A 23,760-nucleotide genomic window follows, 5' to 3' on the forward strand; every position below is an offset into this window, starting at 1 on the left:
GCGTTAGAGCGCACTCCACGATAGGCGTCGCCTCTTCGTGGGCTTGGTCTAGCGGGATTTCCTTACAGGACATATGTATGGCGGCAGGCTGGGCCTCGCCGTCTACATTTATTAGGTTTTACAACCTAGAGGTTCCCGCCTTGCAGGCTAAGCTACTATCGGTGTAGTCGAATCAGCTGTCTAACTAGAACACTGAAATCGCATGCGCAGCGCGCTACCGACTGTCTTATGGGCAGAATTGTGTAAGACCCACATTTCCCACATTAGTTCAGGTTCCCCACCCTGTCTGTGTGATGTCATATTCGCGTCCGCGGACGCGGCCATATAAGGACAGAGGGATTCCCCTTTTGTCTCTAGACTCTCTCTGTGAGGTCATGTTTTGCGTCTGCGGACGCTACAATATAGGGAATTAAGGTCCCCCCCCCTTATTCCCAGACTCTCTGTGAGTCTATCTGGTGATTATGCACTGTATACCTGGGTTAGCTTCCAGTGATCGGTGTTTTATCCCAGCACGCACGGCGTTTTACAAGGGGTTCCCGCAGCGTTTTTACAAAAACGCAGTACGAGAGAACTCTCGTAAGAGAACGTACTCGGTTACTAACGTAACCTCGGTTCTCTCTAGAAGAGGGAACGAGTACTGGGTTCTCTGCCGTGCGTACGGTTCACTCTGGTTCGCTTCGGCGATGAAAATCAAGTGAATCAGCCTTTTCGAGCTCCTTTTATAGAGGTTAGCCACACCCGTCTCGGCGGGAAATGACAAGGAGGGCACTTCAGGCCTCGCTCGATAGGCTTATGCAGTTGCCGCAGAACAGCCAATGAGCGAGCAAGCTGTCTCGCCATAGCTGTGTACTGCTGCAACGCGCTTTACATATATGGAAAATTAAGGATAATTTTTTGCTTCAGTATTCGTGAAAAAAGAGTTTTTTCCCGCAGCGTTTTTACAAAAACGCAGTACTCGTTCCCTCTTCTAGAGAGAACCGAGGTTACGTTAGTAACCGAGTACGTTTTCTCCAAGTCGAGTTTTCTCCTTTATACTGTAGTTTTTAGACGAGATTACAACAGTGTCACAAACTCAGATTTGTTAAGTTTGAAGCACTAAAGTAGCGATACAATTTCACGGTGAGCAGGACACGAATGTCAGACATGTTTTCAGACATGCTTTCAAACCCATACTCTAAAAACCAGTCTTTTTGTGAGAGTGCTTAAAAATCCATAAGCGATCAGTGCATGTTTTCCTTTGATTCTGAAACTCTCCAACCTCTCCGCTCATGTAGAGGATATCAAAAAAATCAATTTGCTTGCTTTGCAGTCATCGCTGGTGTGCAACAATTTCAGTCTGTAGCATTTCAAAGATCAAAGTGGAGGATTGAGATTCTTTTGTTTGAGTGTTTCATGGCTGCTCTGTGATCTTCAGAAGGGGCTGTTAGTTCAGCTCACACAGAGTGTTCCCGCTGAGCGTTCTCATCATCTTCTCGAATCATCTTAATTTACTGTATAGGGGAACCATGAAGAGCTCTAAGGCTTCCAGGCTGAATGAAGTTAAAGGGTCAGAAGAGGCCCTTCAGAACAGATGTGAAGGATAATAATGCGATTACCATTGAATGCTTCTCAGAAATGACTCGCGCACGTATTGTCTTTAATGTTTTGTATGTCAGTTGTGTAACCTTTTATCTTTTATTGAAGCGGTAAATCTTTGTGTTGTCCATTCTACTTTTGCTGGAACAGCTTCTATGGCTAAAGGAATAGTCAATACAGGTGTACAACTCAATCAGCGGCATTTGTGGCGTGATGCTACTACAAAAATCATTTAGTTTTCGTACATAAACAGGTTACGGTTAGGCAGTTCCAATGGCAAATTTTTGTATTTAATAGCAGAAATGTGAAGCTTATAATTTTATGAAAATATGTAGATTATTTTTCTGTTAAAGCATGTGTATTATGTAGGAAAGTTGTTCTTGTAATTTTTATAGTTGTTTTACGGTTTACGGTAAACGACCTGTTTACAGTTTACTGTATACTGCATTCATTGTATAAGTTGTAAAATTTAAAAAAAAAAAAGTCTTTACCCAGAAAATGTTAGTAAATTATTTTTGCACTAAAATCACATTAACGCATATTGTTTGTCTTGTGGCTTAAAACATTAATATTTGAATGATTACAAATATGCCCCATTCACTTGCATTTTAGGTGTCTCGTTGTAACCCAGATTTTTTTTAAGAAAAGGCGAGAAGAGTCTGAATATATTTTTTTAAACAATTAACATTATGCTGCATAAGTGCTAATGATTGTGCTTAACTTTATTGAAAAATTCATTTATTAAAATGTAAACTTGTTATATCATATGCTATGATATAACAGGACTTATTACAGACTTCATTCTGTAAAATGTATGTAAGGAAATTTTTTGCTCCTCATATTTTGTAAGTCATCTGCAATACTCAAGATGATATTTAAAACCCAGGTAAACACTAGATGAACATTGCACATAATTAGGCTTCCTGCAGAACCGACTTCCTCTATCTTGAAAGGCTCCAGAAGTGCAATAAACAAACCTTAACATAGCTTACGCACACCCTACAGACATTATAAAAATTTCAGCTGAAAACTTGTATCTCTGCTCTTGTGCAGACTGTTAGTGCCTTCATTAAAGGTTTTATGAGTTAGCCTGCTGTTCTGGCACTAGATTCAGACCGTTTTCTTCTTCTGCATCAGAGGATAAACTCCAGTAAACTTCCCTTTGAGCATCGTTCATCCCTTTCAAAACACTTCTGAGATGTGAAAAATATGTCTTTTCCATTTTTGCTCTTTTGTTCTCCAAACTTGTATTCTTTTTACTGATGTTTGCCTTAGCCTTTGAGCGGTCGTTTAATCAGAAGCTGTTTTCATCATGAGACAAGTTTGCTTTGGGGGATCCTAGCGGGCTTGTATATCTTAGCTCAGAAGTAAACTAATGACTTGCTTATAAATACCTGCACAGTGATCATTAATTGAGTTTTTGTGTGTGTGTGTGTGTGTGTGAGAGAGTGAGCTTTGCACAAACCTGCCCTTGCTTTTAGTATTGTAACTATAATTGAATTGTTTCACTAAAACAAATAGGGTGGAATTAAGCACTGATTTGATGCAAATAGAGCAATGTTGCATCATTTTCAAATGTTTTCATAAATGAAAGCGCAAGTCATCATAAATAATGAATAGTGTGGCCTAGTAGTTAATGTGATGCATTGAGTTTTTTTAATTATGCCTTGCTAAAAATTCCAGCATAAACCAGCTTGAATTCCATATTGGTCCAGGCTGGTTTATTCTGGTTAGAGCTGATATAGTGCTGATCTAGTTGGTGGACCAGCATAGTCATGCTTTTTTTAAAAACAAAACTGAGCTGGCGTACCTGGTCCACCAGCTCTCCCGCTTCTCATGCTGGTCCCAGAATTCAAAACAAAGCTACCTTATGCTGGTGACCAGCAATGCTGAATTTTTCAGAAGGGTATTGAGTCGCCTCTGGCGTTTTTGGTTTACATTGCCCTTTATGTGATAGATATACTTCATATGATTCATTACTGATTGTTTGTTTGTACAATATGTTTTGAGAAATATTCTGGATTTTGTAAGGTTGACTAATCTGATGCTAATCATGAGTTAGCATGCAGGTAGCAACTAAGTTGGATTGAAATTGGTGTTGCGTCGCGTGGGTTGTTCAAGCCTATTAGCATTATCAATATGGGCCATCACACGTTTTAGCTGCATTCACATGGTCCCTATCCGATTGTAATCGGACTATACAGTCGGAATAATAAAGTCATGTAAGGGGTGGTTTAAACCTCACCTTGACCTTGCTTCAGAAATACTGCCACAGTGTGTTTTTGTGAGGATCATAATTAATTATTATAATTAATTAACATAATTTGTTGCTCCAATATATAATATGATGTGGTTTCAGTCTCAGATATTATTTCATTACTCTCACAGTGAGTGTCATTTGATCTTATGAGGCCCTGATGAACCTCATTAACTAATTGTCTTCGTCAGGGGGACTACATGCCGTTTCAGATAGGCTAGTAGAAGTGCCCTCTCAAATCCTGAAAGATCATTTAATGCATCCACCCATCAGTGCTCTCAATACATTTAATTTGATGCTCAATAAAAATAAATTGCAGCTCATAGCTGTTTAGAGATGTTGTTTTATCTACAGCTGTATTTAAATGTTGCGTTTGGGAAGCCCCTATAACCTTCACAATTAATTTCCTCATATGGTAAAATTTAGAAAGACAAACACTGTTGGCCAGATGTCAAACCAGAAAACAACTTGAAATGTTACTAACCTCTTTATTTTCTTCCGCCAGGTGTAGCATGAAATGGCAGATATGAATTCTGAATCTTCTTTGTGATGGATGCCAACATCATTTACTGCTCTTCGTCTCATTGTTACATCTTCAGAGGGTTGTGATTCAAAGCGCCCCTTGAGGTATGTTTTTGTTCCCCAACCTGGAGTAAACCAGAGGCTCTAAGCATTCTGGGAAATGTTTTGCTTTCACATAAAGGACTTATTCAGAATACGTTATGATGAGGAACAATGTGTCTTCAGGTGCAAATCATCCTACAAAATGTCTGTTTTGCATTGATATTGAACACACAGCAGACACAAAATGCTGGTTAACACTGAATAAAATGGAATAGCTTTCCAGTTGCCTGGAATTTTATTATTGCAATTTGCAACATTACATTAAATCATATTATGCTGTATTTAATAATAGTTTGACCTTGGTAACAAGCACCAACTAAGCTAGACTAAAACTAAAAAAATGAAAAAAATTTAAATGTTATCTTAAAGGTCCCATGACATGCTACTTTTTGTAGGCTTTAATATAGTCCTTAGTGGTCCTTAGTAGTGTATCTGAAATCTCTTTCCAAAAATTCAGCCTCGGTGCAGAATTATAGCCACTACAAGCCAGTCCCAGAATGAGCTTCCTTCAGACGGGCCGTTTCGGTGTCTGTAGCTTTAAATACTAATGAGGAGGAGAAAGGCAGCGCAAGGTGGAGGGTGGGTGTGGCCTTGACCATCTTGCGCAACGGTACCATGCATGTTTGTTTATGTTGGATATTGCAATGGCACGAAGACACACAGTCGTTCAAGCATTTCAGTTTGACCCAAAATCTGATCCAGATGGAGAAGCAACGGATGAAGAAGTTGCAACTCAGCGGCTCCAGCAGGACGTTTCCGAATGGTTAAAATATTATGTCTGGATACGGTACTTTATTCGGATGGTTTACAGTTATTATCATGTAGCTAACGCGAACCTACTGTTGCCTTTTCATGAGAGATCTGTAACGTCTGTAATTTATCTTATTACAATTACATCAAGCTCTGCGATCTTGAAATGCGGATATCGCGCGCGCCATATAACCAACAGGAAAACGGTTATCCAAATAACAAAGAAATGCAACTAACACTGTACACTCGCGTTACAGTGTGTGTAACTTGATGCTGTCTACCTTTACATTAGCGCAAGTAACTGCATAGCTGCATAGCTAATGTGACAGCCACATTCTACGTGTAACAAGCTAGGTAACCATAAACAGTAAAGCAACACACTTATATATAATTTGTTGACTTACTTGTCCAACGTTCAGCAAGCCCAGCACTGTATTGACCATTCGATGTTCATTTGTACATCCAATTATTGAGCAATTATTATGCTTTGCTCGCTTAAAAGCCATGATATCTCTCGTGGACAAACTAAAATCGCGCGCGCGCACGTTCTACTTCCTAGCTCATTTTCTCATGGGTGGAAAATATTCTCTGGGCGGGCAAAGCAGAGAAAGGGGAGGAAACATTTCTCCTTATAACGTCATAAGGAGGAGATTCAAGATCAGCCCGGTTGAGCTTCCATTTTCTCAAAGGCAGAGAAAAATAGCAAAAGCTCGATTTACACCTTTTAAACTTGGGGACCATATACAGGCTAGGGGAACTCATATTAATGTTAAAAAACCTCAGAAAGTGGAAATTTCATGTCATGGGACCTTTAACTTTAGATTCATTTTTAATTCTGAAGCTAGAATCCACACATTTAAATTTGAAACGCTATATAACTGAAAGTCACTTATGATGGTCATGGACTGCATGGAACTGGCTGTGATTGGAGATCAGGGTTATCAATTCCCTGTGGATACTTGCGACATATATGCAGGTGAGAAATGAACTCAGACATGCTGAATTCCACACTGTCTGGATGAGTATGTCAGATGAGATGGTGAAAGGCTGACAGCTGAGATGAGCAATGCCTTATATGACAGCAAGTGACTTTAAAACCTCAGATGTAGTGTTCCTGAGCTGTTGTATTGGTTTTTACATAAAATCACAGCTCTAAGCTTTGAACAGTACATTTGGTAATTATATATATTATTTATATAACATAAAGTTTTATATTTATATAGTGTAATATTTTCTTAATATGTGTGTGTGTGGGTATGTAAGATTTTTTGTAAAGAAATTCATTTAATTCACCAAGTGTTAATGTTAATATTAATATGTTAATAAAGTTACAAAACATTTCTATTTCAAACAAATGCTGCTCTTTTTAAACGTTCTATTCATCAAAGACTCACAACTGTTTTTAACATTGATGAATGTTACAGCTTTGCTATCACAGGGTTAAATTACATTTTAGACTATATATACAGTATAGGCTATATATATATAATTTGCAATTACCAATTGGTGACCAAGAAATTTTTTTTATCACAGATCTATTTTATTTTTTAAATGTCCCATAATAGGAAAATTAAAAGAGAACAAAGGTGCAGGAGAAACTGCAAAAACCTCAGCATTGTGTGAAATTTTTGCGTGAAACAACTCAAAGTTCAGGTACTAACTACCAGGTGGTGCATGTAGGCCCGGCCACCTCTAAATCACACGGATGATTTCATTGAGAAGACGTCATTAGCAGGCTTATTTTTAACTCCCCTATCTGAAGTTTAGGCTCTCACATCATTGTCAGAAAAAGAGACAGCACGAGGCGGGAACATCTATTCCTGTGTGCCAGAGAGAACAGCTGTTTCATCCACATTCCAATAACGCTGGTCTCTTTATAACATCACATACAGCTCTGGACCAACAGAAATAAAAATCCTTGACACACAAAAGGCAGTTAGTTCATGTAATGCATAAAAATTATATCTCAATATTTATCAGCCTTTATATTGATATTCAATACATATGTACATATGTATATTGTTTTGTTGCCAAGAACTTTGTAATGATCTTTGTAATGAATTCAAAGTGATCAGTGTTTGTTAATCCACAAACCATGAAACGGAGATTGCAGCATGAGCCTCTGTTGGTCTCTCTCTCTCTCTCTCTCTCTCTCTCTCTCTCTCTCTCTCTCTCTCTCTCTCTCTCTCTCACACACTTTATTTGTATGACTCTCAGTTCATTTTTGTGTCTGTACGAGTCACCATCTAGCCTGAATGTACACTTGTTGCTCTGGGGCTACTAATTATTTTTCTTCTTACAACTAAATTAAAAGAAACAAGTTTATATGAAACAATTCAGATTACTTAAAACAGTTTTGTGCACTCAAAAGAAATACAATTAATTATTTTGAGTGTTAGGGTTTACAGTTTTTACAATAACTGGGTAATTAGTTAAGTTATTACTAATAACTACTAACCCTGAACCTACCCCTATAACCTTAACCCATGTAGTTACCTTATGTTAACCAGTACTTTCTTTGGTAAGTACACTGCAAGTACACATAAAAAAAATACCATTTACATTTCATCGTGGAAAAACTTATTAACAGAATACATCTCTATTGAAGATCCTCTTTGTCTGGAGTCATTCCCCAACAACACCTTCATCAGTACAAGAGGTGGGGGGGAGAGGGGGTTAGGAAGAGATAGAAACTGTGTCTGATACTTAAATTAAATATCCAAGGGAAGGGAAAAGGGGGAGAGAGGGAAAGGGAAGGGAGGGGGAAAAGGAAAGAAAAAAGTTTACGTACTGCTTTATTTCCAAACCTTTTTTTTATTTTTTTTTATTTTTCGGGAGGGAGGGAGGGGGAGGTGAGAAGAAGGGGAGAAAGGGAAAAAAAAAAAAAAAAAGGGAAAGAAGGGGAAAAGGAGAGAAGAGAAAAGGAGAAGGAAGAAGGGAAGAAAAAAAAAAAAAAAAAAAAAGCTTCATTCACAGGGCAAGGGTGACGTGGGCATGGCAACCTGGGCATTGCACTGGACTGATCCATGCTGAACGTCATACCTTTTTAATGCATCACAAAGCAACTGACACACACTATGCATTTCAAGGCTGATCATATAACTTCCACCTCCTCATATAATTATTAATGTTGTCATTTTATTATTATTATCAATATGAGTATATTATAATTATCACTATTTACCTCTTTCAGTCTTATTATTACTACTACTATTATTATTATTATTATTATTGTAATATATATACTCTTTATATATATTTTTTTTTATTAATATCATTATTATTATTATTATTATTATTTTCCTTTGTGTCTTATCTCTCTATTATTTTTCTACTCTTCTTCTACTTTTTTTTTTTCTCTTTCCTTCTCCTCTTATTATTATTATTATTATTATTATTATTATTAGTCCTCTTCCTGATTTCCCAACCTCCCCTCACCTCTTCATTACTATCATTAATATCATTACTATCATTAATATTATCACTTATACTATTGTTTTCATTATTATTATTACTGTTCTGATTTGTCCTTCTGTTATCTTATTATCATTACTATCAAGTATTTATACCATTGTTATTATTCAAGTTGCTGATGTAGTAGTAGTAGCAGTTAACGTAGTAGTAGAGATTGTAGTAGTAGTTGTGGTTGTAGTTGTAGCAGTTATTGTAGAAGTAGAGATTGTAGTAGTAGTTGTGGTTGTTGAAGTAATAGTTGTAGTAGTAGACGTTGTAGTAGTATTAGTAGTCACTCCTTACCACTGATTGATTTCTTTATATTTGTTTTATTTATATCTATTTATATTTGTTTACATATACTGACTTATACATGTTTATGTGTGTATGTTTATTTGCATATATATAGCTTCCTTTTGTTCGTTTTTTTTGTTTTTTTTTACTCTCTCTTGCTCTCCAAAGTATGTACTGTGACACGTCCACCCAGTTACCTTTACATGCACACATGCACACACGCACACACACAAACGCACGCATCTGTCAGTTCCTGACTGTATTGATTTTGTTTTGCTTGTTTGTTTTGCTGTTTGTTTGTTTGTTTATTTGTTTTCCCTGTTTGTGATCCCAATTTATGTACATTTTGCATATTCTAATAAAAAAATAATAATAAGTGTACTGTAAAATAAAGTGCAATCTTATTCTATAATTGATGAACTTTACACAGTTATTGAACCAAACTAAATCAACACCGAACTGATTTAAACTGAATAATGATGGTTTACTATTGTCTTTACTACTGCTTTACAGCGTACTTGAAGTTTGTTTGCATCATTGATTGAATCATTATTGTCCTGTTTATTCCTGTAAAGCTGCTTTAATGCAATCTGTATTGTGTATAAAGCGCTATGTAAAGATGACTTGACTTAAAGGATCATGTTACTGAAGTAACATGAATATATGCAGCCTTGGTGAGCATAAGATGCATAAGATGAAAACATTGACAAAAACAAATGTAAGAAAAAACTGAGCTTTATGCAAAAGATTATGACTTACCAGTGGTAGTGCAGACAGCGATCAGCCACTGTATACAGTTGGATACCACATCAAAATAGGAACGCTTACTAGAAATTAGATAGATTTATTTTTTTCTCACTGCCTTATGTGATGTGGACATTTGGTGTATCTATTCCTTCTCTATTAAAACAGTCTGTCAAGATCACACACCAAGCAACAGCGTAGATAGCCATCATCTACAGTGATGTTTGTCCTGGCACTCATTCACTGGAAATTGCAGTGCTATTTTTGTCTTGCAAAATAAGGAACTACAAAGCATCTTAACACCCTGATTTGTTTTAATGTTGTATGTAATGAAGTGACAGAAAGGTTTTTGTCTTCCGCCATTTTCTCAGCCTCCCACCTCTCTCCCTCACCAGAGTGTAAAATCGTTGCAAAAGAGACGTTAAAACACCGGAAACGTGCTCAATGGATGGCTTGATATCTAGCATTAAGACAGTTATTCTGCTTGAGTGAAATATTGGCACACTGGGGCCACTTAAAATGCTTAAGCACCCCTCAGTATGCCGCAAAGTCTGCCTGCCAAATCCAGAGGAGCTGAGCTCCTTAATGCATCGCCTTTCTCATTGCACTCTCTGTTACTGCAGCCAACACACGCTCTGTATGCGCTCTCTTATGTTGCAAACTTAAAATATTAAATGGCAACAATATTTAGTCTTGTAGTGTGCCTGCCTTATAGGAATATTCTGGGTTAAATTCAAGTTAATCTCATTCAACAACAGCATTTTTGACATAGGGATGTTGATTACTACAAAAACTATTTTTACTCGTCCCTAGTTTTCTTTAAAAAAAGAAAGAAACAATATCAAGGTTACAATACGACTTTTACAATGATTTTACAGTGATTGGGGCCAATTTTTTGGGTTTTAAATGCAGAAATGATAGATGGATGGATACACACATACTTTATGGATCCCATGTGGGGAAATTGTTTGACCATAAGAGCCATAGTTACAGGAAAGTCTTCAGACAAAAACATCTAGTACCATCTAAATACACAAAGACACATACTGTTGTACACATATAGCACGACACATAAACACATATGCCTACAGTAAGTTCACTCATAGTACACATATCTTACAGTAGATACAGGACATTCAAATAGAATAAAAATGTGAAGCTTATTTTATAAAAACACTTACATTAATTCTGTTAACGATTTTGTATTATTTGAGCTGTAAAGTTGTTTTAAGTTTAAAATTGGATATTGGATTACAGAAAATCTCTCTCTCTCTCTCTCTCTCTCTCTCTCTCTCTCTCTCTCTCTCTCTCTATATATATATATATATACTCTGTAAAAAAATTCTAACCTCCCCAACTCAAATTTTTCTAGTGACTGGTCACATCTAAATTTTTCAATTGGCCCAAGTGAAATTCTGTAAATTATAAAATTAAATTTACAGAATTTCACTTGGGCCAATTGAAACATTTAGATGTGACCAGTCACTAGAAAAGTTTGAGTTGGGGAGGTTAGAAGTTGTATGTCTTTTTGTGGCTGTTCTATTGAGTATTTTAAAGGTTGATGGACTGGCCCTATCCACTTCTATTGTAAGTGCCTCATTTTAACTCCGATTTACTCAGAAAAGGACAAGTGGAAAGAAATCTTTATGGTAATTAACATTATGCCCAAAATGCTGTCAATTGAGCTTAACTTTTACTGAATCTGGAGTATTCCTACCAGATCTCCAGGATACATTTTCAGCTCTGCATCTTGTGAAGGACTGTTAAAATCTTAATGTCCAATTTGTGCATCTTTCAAGGGTTGTTGCTAAGGGAACAAAATGTGAGAGAACGTGTTAAAGCTTATAACTGATAACTCCCATAAGGAGTTATAAGCTGATAACTCCCATAAGAAATCATTTTCACTGTAAATTATTATTAATTTCTCAAAATAGCTACTTACAAGAGCAATACAGAACAAAGGTGTGTGTGTGAGTATGTGAGGAATATAGCTCAAGACATTCAGTCAAATCAAGAAAACACAGTTAAGAGCTGTTCAGCCTGGCGCAATTACTAATGCCAGCAATGAAGGAACAAACTGAAAATTGGTGATGGAATTGTCTTTCCTCAACAAGTCACACATTTTGAGCTATTATTCATATCTGTGGCATGTAGCAAGTTCAAGAAATAGAATAAACTCCGAATTACTGATTATTAATAGTTTGTAAGGTAGTTGTTAAGTTTAGGTATTGGGTATTAAGGGTAGAATGGTTATTCAGAATAATGCATTAATATGTAATGAAAGATTTAGAATTTTTTTTTCCAAATGTCAAATGTCGCTTTCCCTCTTTTTTAATATGAGCATTATTAATTTTTCTTATATATATATATATATAATATAATATATATATATATATATATATATATATATATATATATATATATATATATATATAATATAATTTATAAAATATATATATATAAACCTTTATAGCACTGTTAACTATTTATATTATCATATTATTTAATATATTAAATACAAATATATTAAAATAAAGCAAAAATAATAGAAGTACAGTGATAACAATTTTTTAATTATTAAATATGAACTCCTTTAGTTGCTGCAAGACCAATAAAAACGAATCCTCTTTGTAGTGCCTGCAGCAGTCATTTATTTTTCCACTGAAAATAAAGCACAGTGTGCTCAACAGGAAGCAAACATCTGAGCAGAGAGTGTGCCTCTGGCCCGTATTAGGTCAGTATCCTCCTATGAAAATGGCAACAAGGTTTTAACCTTTAGCTTTGCTGGGTTTTTGCTGGAGCATATTGAATTAGAGAAGTCACATGGACATGGTCGAGCAGAAACATTGCACTTCCTGTCTGTTTGAGTGGCACCACACTGCCAGAAAACAGTCATACTGTGTGCCCGTATGACGGCTTTCTGGCAGTGTGGTGCCACACAAACAGACAGGAAGTGCAATGTTTATGCTCGACCATGTCCATATGACTTCTGTAATTCACACTGGGAAAAATCTTTCCACTATAACCCCCTAACAACAACCAACCAAAAAAAAAAACTAAAAAAAAATGTTTGTATGTGTGTATATTAGGGTTGTCCAAGGAATCGAAACAGGCTCAAACAATACTTTATATGAACACAAGTATTATATAACATCAGATAGCCTCTAAACCACTCTTTTTTTTTCCCCACATGAGTCACCGGTAATCAGTTTCTATCACATGGTCTCCATACAGTGTTTATCTCTGAGCACCAGCCATGAAGTCCGGATTAATCCGCCCTGCTTTCCCTTGGAAACAGGAGTGCAAATAGGAAATAATGGGAATGGAGGGTATGTATGTGTGCATGTGTGACCGAGCGAGCAAGTGTTGGTGTGTGTAAAGAATGGTCATGTGTTTTGAATCTCTTATTCACTCATGGAGTCCAAAATAGATGACACTTAAATACCATTAAGCGTCCCCCGCCACACTGCCTTTCGAACGTCCTCGCCACGCTAACAAGGAACTCTGGAGGTCAGTCAAACCATGCTATGTGTGACAGCGAATGACAACCCCAATCTCAGCCTTGCATTCACATGCTGATCTTCTCTTGCGTGCAGGATTACGGGAACATTTTTTTTCAGTGACGTGGCAAATGTGCCATTTCCAGAAGGCTTGAAGAAGGAGAAAGGCCACGTCAGCAGGGCACCTGCGTAGAAAGAGACGTGTGCTTTTCACAAGGACCACTGATTGAAACACAATAGTCGGAGGGAGGACACACACACGCGCACACACACACACACACACGCACACACACACACACACACACACACACACACACACACACACACACAGGGACAAAGGATGCAGGTTTATCTGTAGTGTCCTTCAGATACAAGGATTGAGTGAAAGATGACACACAGACAGGTGTGTGTGCATGTTTATGTGTCTTTGACTTCTTCCAGTCTATTGTGTCCTTCAGTGGTCATCAGTGAAAATGTGTGTGTGTATGATGTGATCTCAGGCAGATCGAACAAACTGAAACAACCATTTCTTACTATGAAACTGTGTTTTTTGCATTATAGCATTAACATAATTTAACTGATTCATATCATTTTCTGGTCACACTTTTGATTAGGGTTATTAACTAACTATTAACTATGAATTTTGCCTAAAAAAACTCCTAATTACTGATTATTAATAGTTAGTAAGGTAGTTGTTTAGGTATTGGGTAGGGTTAAGGGTAGAATATGGTCATAATAATGCATTAATATGTGCTTTATAAGTACTAATAAACAGCCAATATCCTATGCATGCTAAAACACAACTGTAATAGTGAGAATTGGACCCTAAACTAAAGTGTAACCAATTGTATTATTTAATATAATATCTGTATGCAATAAATGCCAAGGTCAGGGGTAATGGGATTTCGATTAGGTGTTATATAACACAAGTGGAAGTGGGTGATGATGGAATACTCAAAGTGCAACCACAAGTCACCAAGAAATCAAATTTGACAACCTGTCGCTCACATGAGATCACATCAATACCAAACGCCAACAATCCAATAAATCCCCTGGTATTTATATAAAAACAAATCCCGCATTTTTTTTTAGTTCAAAAAGTTGTTTATATATCGCAATGGGGGAAGAAAAACTTATGTTTCATGACTTTTTTAACATATCTGTCTGTATGATGATAATGGGCACTGAGAGGCAGCAAAAATCAAAGCAAATATAGGAAATCTGGCAGTTTTTTTTATTTTTTTTTTACTGTTTTTCTTCTGTCTTCACACAGATCACATCACTCTACCTCAGCCATTGTTTGACAGGAAGTGTGCAGCAGTTGCATTGTTTCATCCATGAAGTGAGAGAAATCATAAAAAGGACTGGAAGCGTCATGTCCCCTCAGATTTTTGAGCTAAGTGTAATTTTAATCCAACATCCAAAAACTGTATTTTATTTATTTTAATCATTAAGGGTAACACTTTATTTCGATGGTCCACTTTAGACATTCTACTAACTATAAGTAACTTTGCAACTACATGTCTGCTTGCAGTCATTAGAGAATTAGTAGACTGTCTGCTTAAAACCTGCTAACACTTTATTTTGATGGTCCCCTAACAGATATTCTACCGTAAGTAACTTTGCAAGTACGTCAACTTTTTCTATACTAACCCGAACCCTATGCTACTAAAACCCTGAGAGTAAATTGACAGGTAGTTGCAAATTATTGAGAGTTAGCTGACATGTAGTTGCTTAGAGTTAGTAGAATGTCTAAAGTGGACTATCGAAATAAAGTGTTACCTTATATTTTTTTTACTTTTGTAGGTAAAAACATTTTTTTTTTTTAGATAGACCAGGCACACACACAACCTGTTCACCTGTAAGGCTACATTCAAGCATACTTTGTAGTTAAGTTTACAAGAACATAATTCAAAGCCAGTCACAATAAAACTCCCCTTTAAAATCCAATCAGAATCTATCCGACTGACTCTCAAACATAACACACATACACGTGAACCACTGTTGTCTTTCCAGATAAATGAAGGAGTGAGCGAGTGATCTAAGTGAATAAAATGTGACATCGCTCTCCCCTAGCGCACTCTGCCTGCTGGGCTCTCAAAACCCAGTCACCCAATTAAGGCCTGGTGTGTGTGTGTGTGTGTGTGTGTGTGACTTAATGGTGGATGCTGAGAGCGTGTGTCACAGAGTGAGAGTGAGAAATGGTTGAATTCACTGGTCTTTTTTGGTCCCTGCCGTTTTCAGTGTTAGGTCAAAGGCAGAAAAAAGATGAGAAAAGAAAGAGGGAGCGAAATATGAAAGGACAGAGGGAGGACAAATGAAGGCGATCTCTGTGGTAACTGCCTGAGTGCACAGATGAAAGAGGAGAGTCAGAGACCGTCAAAATGAATGAGCATAGGTGAAGGTGAAGTGATCAAGCCCTCCTCCTCTTCTTCTCTTCTTGCCTCCTTATCTCATATCCTCTCCTCTCATCATTTTGCCTGGTCTCCTTGTCTCATCAGTTCTCTTCATTTTACCTCTCCGCGTCTCTCCTATCCTCAATTTTCCACCTCTCCTCCATCGCTGTCTCATCTCCTCATCATTTCTCCTCACCTTCATCTCTGTCCTCTTCTTGTCTTTCTCTTTTCTCACTTTCTTGTCTCTCCTTATTGCTCATCATCTCCTCATTTATCTCTCCTCTTTTTGTCATTTGTCTCATTGCTCCCCTCCTTGTCCTGTATTCTCTTTTCACCTAATCATTTCTCATTCTTCATCTCTGTTGTTCTCTATCTTGTCTCTCTCTTATTCTCTTGTATTCTCTTAGTGTCTCATCTCCTCATAATTTCTCTTCTCCTCCACCTTTGTCTGTCCTTGTCTCTCCTCACCCTGTCTTGTCTTTTTGTCTCATTTTTGTCTCAACTTTATCTCCTCTCTTAATCTATTCTCTCCTTTCTTCCATCCTCTCTCCATCTCTCTTCTCATCTCATCTCTCTACTCATAATTTCTCCTCTCCTCGAATCTCTGTCTCTCCTGGTCTTTTCTCCTTGTCTCACTTTCTTGTCATTGCTCCTTTCATCATCTCTCATCAATTATCCTCTTCTCTTTAGTCTTTTCTCTCCTCTTCTCTTCATCTATCCTCAGCTCTCCTTTCCTTTTCTCTCATCATCTCCTTTCTCCTTGTCTTTCGTCCTCTTCTCTCTTCTCCTCATATATCATCTCCTCTACTCTCCTCTACTCCTGCTTTCTCCTCACCTCTACTTTCCTCTCCACGTCTTTCTTTTTTTCTTCTCATCTACCCTCACCTCTTCTTTCCACTCCTTTCCTCTTCTCTTTGCTCCCCTCCTTGCCCCTTCTCTCATAATCTCTCTCCTCTGTCTTCTTTGGGTCTCTTCTCTCCTCAACACTTTTTCTCCATCTCTGTCTTCTCATTGTCTCTTCTCTATATTCTCCTCTCCCTGTCTCATTTTCTTGTCTCTCCTCATCATTTCTCCTCTCCTCCTTCTTCTGTCTCTCCTTGTCTTTCTTCTGTTTTCCTCTCCTTGTCTTATTGTTATCTTATATCTCCTCTCATAATCTACGGGATGCTCTCCTTGTTTCGACTCTCTTTTCTCATTTCCATTTCTCGCCTCATCTTCTTGTTTCTCCTCTCTAATCTATCCTCTCCTCGTCTCTCCTCTCCTTGTCATTTCTCCTCTCCTCCATTTCTGTCTCTCCTCCTCTCCTTAATTGTCATCTCATCATTTATCCTCTTCTCTCTTTGTAATTAGTCTCCTCTTCTCTTTATCTATCCTCTTATCTTCTTTCCTTTTCTCCCCTCTTTTCACCTTGTCTTATGCCCTTGTCTCTCCTGTCCTCAACATGTCTTTCTTCAATTTCTCCTCTCTTCTGCTTTCCTCAACTCGTCTCTTTTGGCATTGTCACACAGATGTTGAGAGGAAACAATGGGAGGAAAGAAGAAAAGAGGATGGATAAAGTGGACAGAATATGTGAAAAATACAATGAGGAGAGGAACCGAGTAGAATAGGACAGGGGAGGATAGATGAGAATGTTGTAGTTAACCACAAGACCAAATGAAAGATTTAGAAAATGTCTTTTTACAAATGTCAAACATCGCTTTCCCTCTTTTTAAATATGAGCATTATTAATTTTTCCTCTCAGTATGACTAATGAGGCTTAACAAGAGCAAAACTTCTCCACAAATGACACGTCCTTGCTGAGATTATAATGGTAGCTCCAAATCAAACAAGGCAAAAAGTGTGCAGATGGTATTGGCAGTCTGACTGATTCAGCCTTCAAATGTCTGCTTTAAGAATGAAATCTGTCTCTGCACCGCGGCATCTGACTGAGAGAGACAGACACAAACACGTACAGTTGTGCTCAAAAGTTTACATAGGCTGCACCTTGCAGAATCGGTAAAATGTTAATTATTTTAACAAAATAAGAGAGATCATACAAAAGGTATATTGTCTTTTATTTAGCACTGTCCTTAATAAGTTATTTTACATAAAAGATTTTTATATAGTCCACAAGACAAAAAAAAAAAGACAAAAAAAGCTGAATTTATTCAAATGACACCATACAAAAGCTTACATATTTGATCCTTAATACTGTCTCTCATGACTTGGATGATCCACAACTGTTTTGTTGTTTGTTTTGTGATGGTTGTTCATGAGTCCCTTGTTTGTCATGAGCTTTCAAACAACCCAACGTTCTTCAGAAAAATCCTTCAGGTCCTGCTAATTTTTCATATTTGAACCCTTTCCAGCAGTGACTGTATGATTTTGAGATTCATCTTTTCACACTGAGGACGACTGAAGGACTCAAACACAAATATTACAAAAGGTTCAGACATTCACTGATGCTCCAGAAGGAAACACGATGCAGAACCGGGGGTTGAAAACGTTTGAACAGGATGGAGGCGTCAATTTTTCTTCAAATATCTTTTATTTTATTTTTTTATTTTATTTAGTGCTGTCCTTCGGAAGCAACAGAAGATGCTTACATGTTTCCCAGAAGACAAATTAAGTACAATTGACCTTGATCTTCAAAATTCCAAAAAGTTTTCTGCAGGTCATCCAGGTAACAGCACACAATATTAAGAATCAAGTGTATGTAAACTTTTGGGGTCATTTTTAGTCTTGTGGACTATGTAAACATCTTTTATGTAAAATGTCTTATTCAGGACATTACTAAATAAAAGACAACATGCATTTTGTATGATCCCTCTTATTTTGTCAGATTCTGCAAGGTGTATGTAAACTTTTGAGCACGACACGCACTCGAACTCTGTTACTGGTATTTCTCATCATAAAACATAATTAAGCAACAAATAAACTGTGACCCTGGAAACAACATTATGGCACACATTATTGTCTCTTTCAGGTGTAGGATATGTAACTAAAGGGAAAGGATGCTTAAGGGACAAGCAGCTTCACACTCGCTGTTCTTCACACGTACCGAAATGGCAACAGCGTCAAAACCTCTGCCACATTTGAGGTACGGGAAGAAAACTCAATTAATTTTTCACGAAAGAAGAGGGTGGAAGGAGAGAGAGAGAAAGATGAGAGAGGTTAGATAAAAGTAGCTCTGTTAGGAGGTGTGTGCAGATGGCATGATGACTACTATCAGTTTTTTAGAGATCAAGAATGAGTCAAATGCTACAGAAAAGAGGCAAAGAAAGAAACAGCTTTATGTATATTTTCTTATTCTTATTTTACTTTATTGTAAGTTATTATTATTTTGATTTACAAATTAGTATGTATAATACCTATAAAGAAAAAAAATATTTTAATAATTTTGAGGGACATACAGTAGAAGTGTTTCAAACGAAGACAAAAATCCTTGAAAAAACAATGAAATTCCTTACATGAAAATCTCAAGTAGTTTGGAATAATCATATATATACACTCACCTAAAGGATTATTAGGAACACCATACTAATACTGTGTTTGACCCCCTTTCGCCTTCAGAACTGCCTTAATTCTACGTGGCATTGATTCAACAAGGTGCTGAAAGCATTCTTTAGAAATGTTGGCCCATATTCATAGGATAGCATCTTGCAGTTGATGGAGATTTGTGGGATGCACATCCAGGGCACGAAGCTCCCGTTCCACCACATCCCAAAGATGCTCTATTGGGTTGAGATCTGGTGACTGTGGGGGCCATTTTAGTACAGTGAACTCATTGTCATGTTCAAGAAACCAATTTGAAATGATTTGAGCTTTGTGACATGGTGCATTATCCTGCTGGAAGTAGCCATCAGAGGATGGGTACATGGTGGTCATAAAGGGATGGACATGGTCAGAAACAATGCTCAGGTAGGCCGTGGCATTTAAACGATGCCCAATTGGCACTAAGGGGCCTAAAGTGTGCCAAGAAAACATCCCCCACACCATTACTCCACCACCACCAGCCTGCACAGTGGTAACAAGGCATGATGTATCCATGTTCTCATTCTGTTTACGCCAAATTCTGACTCTACCATCTGAATGTCTCAACAGAAATCGAGACTCATCAGACCAGGCAACATTTTTCCAGTCTTCAACTGTCCAATTTTGGTGAGCTCATGCAAATTGTAGCCTCTTTTTCCTATTTGTAGTGGAGATGAGTGGTACCCGGTGGGGTCTTCTGCTGTTGTAGCCCATCCGCCTCAAGGTTGTGCGTGTTGTGGCTTCACAAATGCTTTGCTGCATACCTCGGTTGTAACGAGTGGTTATTTCAGTCAAAGTTGCTCTTCTATCAGCTTGAATCAGTCGGCCCATTCTCCTCTGACCTCTAGCATCAACAAGGCATTTTCGCCCACAGGACTGCCGCATACTGGATGTTTTTCCCTTTTCACACCATTCTTTGTAAACCCTAGAAATGGTTGTGCGTGAAAATCCCAGTAACTGAGCAGATTGTGAAATACTCAGACCGGCCCGTCTGGCACCAAAAACCATGCCACGCTCAAAATTGCTTAAATCACCTTTCTTTCCCATTCTGACATTCAGTTTGGAGTTCAGGAGATTGTCTTGACCAGGACCACACCCCTAAATGCATTGAAGCAACTGCCATGTGATTGGTTGATTAGATAATTGCATTAATGAGAAATTGAACAGGTGTATATATATATATATATATATACACTCACCTAAAGGATTATTAGGAACACCATACTAATACTGTGTTTGACCCCCTTTCGCCTTCAGAACTGCCTTAATTCTACGTGGCATTGATTCAACAAGGTGCTGAAAGCATTCTTTAGAAATGTTGGCCCATATTGATAGGATAGCATCTTGCAGTTGATGGAGATTTGTGGGATGCACATCCAGGGCACGAAGCTCCCGTTCCACCACATCCCAAAGATGCTCTATTGGGTTGAGATCTGGTGACTGTGGGGGCCATTTTAGTACAGTGAACTCATTGTCATGTTCAAGAAACCAATTTGAAATGATTCGAGCTTTGTGACATGGTGCATTATCCTGCTGGAAGTAGCCATCAGAGGATGGGTACATGGTGGTCATAAAGGGATGGACATGGTCAGAAACAATGCTCAGGTAGGCCGTGGCATTTAAACGATGCCCAATTGGCACTAAGGGGCCTAAAGTGTGCGAAGAAAACATCCCCCACACCATTACACCACCACCACCACCAGCCTGCACAGTGGTAACAAGGTATGATGGATCCATGTTCTCATTCTGTTTACGCCAAATTCTGACTCTACCATCTGAATGTCTCAACAGAAATCGAGACTCATCAGACCAGGCAGCATTTTTCCAGTCTTACACTGTCCAATTTTGGTGAGCTCGTGCAAATTGTAGCCTCTTTTTCCTATTTGTAGTGGAGATGAGTGGTACCCGGTGGGGTCTTCTGCTGTTGTAGCCCATCCGCCTCAAGGTTGTGCGTGTTGTGGCTTCACAAATGCTTTGCTGCATACCTCGGTTGTAACGAGTGGTTATTTCAGTCAAAGTTGCTCTTCTATCAGCTTGAATCAGTCGGTCCATTCTCCTCTGACCTCTAGCATCAACAAGGCATTTTTGCCCACATACTGGATGTTTTTCCCTTTTCACACCATTCTTTGTAAACCCTAGAAATGGTTGTGCGTGAAAATCCCAGTAACTGAGCAGATTGTGAAATACTCAGACCGGCCCGTCTGGCACCAACAACCATGCCACGCTCAAAATTGCTTAAATCACCTTTCTTTCCCATTCTGACATTCAGTTTGGAGTTCAGGAGATTGTCTTGACCAGGACCACACCCCTAAATGCATTGAAACAACTGCCATGTGATTGGTTGATTAGATAATTGCATTAATGAGAAATTGAACAGGTGTTCCTAATAATCCTTTAGGTGAGTGTATATATATATATATATATATATATATATATATATATATATATTGAAGCCATTTGTATTACACATTTTTTTTGAATTTTTTTTTTCAAAATCATCTGAAACCAACATGACCATTTTCATTTCCTTGTCTCTTATTTTATTCTTTATATTGATGCTTTGGTAATATAAAGGTAATATAAAGAAAGACTATACAAAAGAAAAATGTTACAATATGTTTTGCATGTTATGACAGAGATCAGACATCACACATCGGACACCTCTGTGCTGAGTGAAATCACAATAACACAAACAGGAATATGTTTTGAAATTGTGTTTCCAAACTCTCTCCCTTCCTCTGCTAAAGCCTGAGCTCAGTTTGTCTCTCTCTAACAGTTGTTAACCAGAGAGGAGTGATTATCTAATCAGTGTAATTAGTTGGTAATTAAAGTTTGAAGATTTGCACGAGTTGTTTATTGCAGTGGCTTAACTGAACTTGGGATGCTATCTCAAAGAAACAAATCACACAGTGCATACTCTGGCCGTGCATTCAAATATATAGTCCGATCAATTAAGGACGACAGGAAAAATATTTAATGCTCACAAGACATTGTGTTTTAGCTACTCGTAATTAAGCCATAATAAGGGGGGAAAAGACACTCAGTCCCTGAATATCTCTAACAAGTTGTCTTTAAAATGTTATTAACACTTTACTATAAGGTTTCATTCGTTAGCATTAGTTAAATTGGTTAACATGACAATGAATAACATGTCTAAAGCATTTATTAATCGTATCTGATGTTAATTTCAACATTCACTAATACATTATTAAAATAAAATGTTAATATTATTTAAATTTTTTGTAAATTTTAAAAAATATATAAAATTAAATATGCATTATTATAAATGCATGAATTATATGTATTATTAAATATAATAACATTTTTAAACACACACACACACACACTATCTATTTATTTAAAAATGTTAATAAAAATGTAATTATATTTAATTAATAATACATTTAAAAAGAATTTACTTCACAAGCAAACAACCAAAGTCCCGACTGTGAACATGGGAGATCTTGCAAAATCTCGTTCATGGACCTGAGCTAACATGAATGAACAATGATAAGTTGTATTTTTATTAACTAACTTTAACAAGGACTAATAAGTATTGTAAAAAATGTATTGCTCATTGTTAGTTAATGCATTAAGCAATGTTAACTAATAACAAAATTTGATTTACCGAAATCCAGTTTCAGTAGTTTAATTTTTCATATTGTTCATATTTTTTTCCTTTTACGTCTCCTTTCGATTATGCATGTACAGTGTTTTGCTATATTCTGTACTCTGCTGCTGTGTAAACATAACCGGCATCACACTAAATCAGCCTTTCCAGAAAAAAAGGGTGACCTTACCTTATAGGTAAGATTGACTGGTCAAAGTGCTGCCCTTTTTTATTTGGGGTCCCGTGCAGCTCACATTTGATAGGATTCCTGTGCTTTATCAGCAGGCAGCAAATGTTCAGCAATCCATGTTTTCCTTATCTGTGTTTAAAGAGGTTTAGAGAAGTTGTTCTGATTCCTGCATCCAAAAACGCTTGTAAATCTACACACACATGCGCAAAATGGTCCTCACATGCATGCGCAACCTGCAGGGTCCTTTCACATTGCCAGCAAATTGTATGGCCAAAGGGGCCGGAAGTCATTTTTAGGAAACAATAATCGACTGTTTAATACAAAGTTGTGCTTTAAAATGTAAATGTGTGTGTCGGCATCAATGCCCTTTGCGCTCGGGCGGCCCGAGTTCGAGTCCCGGCTCGTGGACCTTTCCCGATCCCATCCCCCGTCTCTCTCCCACCTCGTTTCCTGTCATCTCTCTACTGTCCTGTCACAATAAAAGGAAAATCACCCAAAAAACAATATAAAAAAAAAAATAAAAAAAAATAAATGTAATTAATGCAGTGCAGTGGCACTGTCCAATGGCAATAGCAGTGAGCAAAGTTCCAGAGGCAGTGAAAAATCAAAAGAGAAAACAACAGCTTCATTACCCAATCAATTCAATAACTCCTTTCATGTTCACATATGGGCCACAAATCAGCCTGAATGAATCAAACTTTTGAAAATGGATGGATGAATTACTGAGTAAAAAACTCACCCACTGAGATATTACCACTTTCAGTCACGTCAGAAAAATGTACTTGACATGACTTGAAACGTGAAATTAGTCATTTTTCAGTGAGCTCTCAGCTCTTTCAAATTAAAGCTGCACC

General features: G+C 37.4%; 1 protein-coding gene across 1 annotated transcript in view; it reads left to right on the top strand.

The window, feature by feature from the left end:
* Window positions 1-18,448: 18,448 nt before the first annotated feature.
* Window positions 18,449-23,760, top strand: part of drd4-rs (dopamine receptor D4 related sequence) — a 32,642-nt gene continuing 27,330 nt past the window's right edge. The window contains exon 1 of the mRNA XM_084111758.1: window positions 18,449-18,672. The gene's annotated coding sequence lies outside the window, so the exon portion shown is untranslated. The remainder of the gene's footprint in view (window positions 18,673-23,760) is intronic.

Source organism: Abramis brama (genome assembly GCF_963993115.1).
Source record: "Abramis brama genome assembly, chromosome: 4".
In the NCBI taxonomy this organism is placed as follows: Eukaryota; Metazoa; Chordata; class Actinopteri; order Cypriniformes; family Leuciscidae; genus Abramis; species Abramis brama.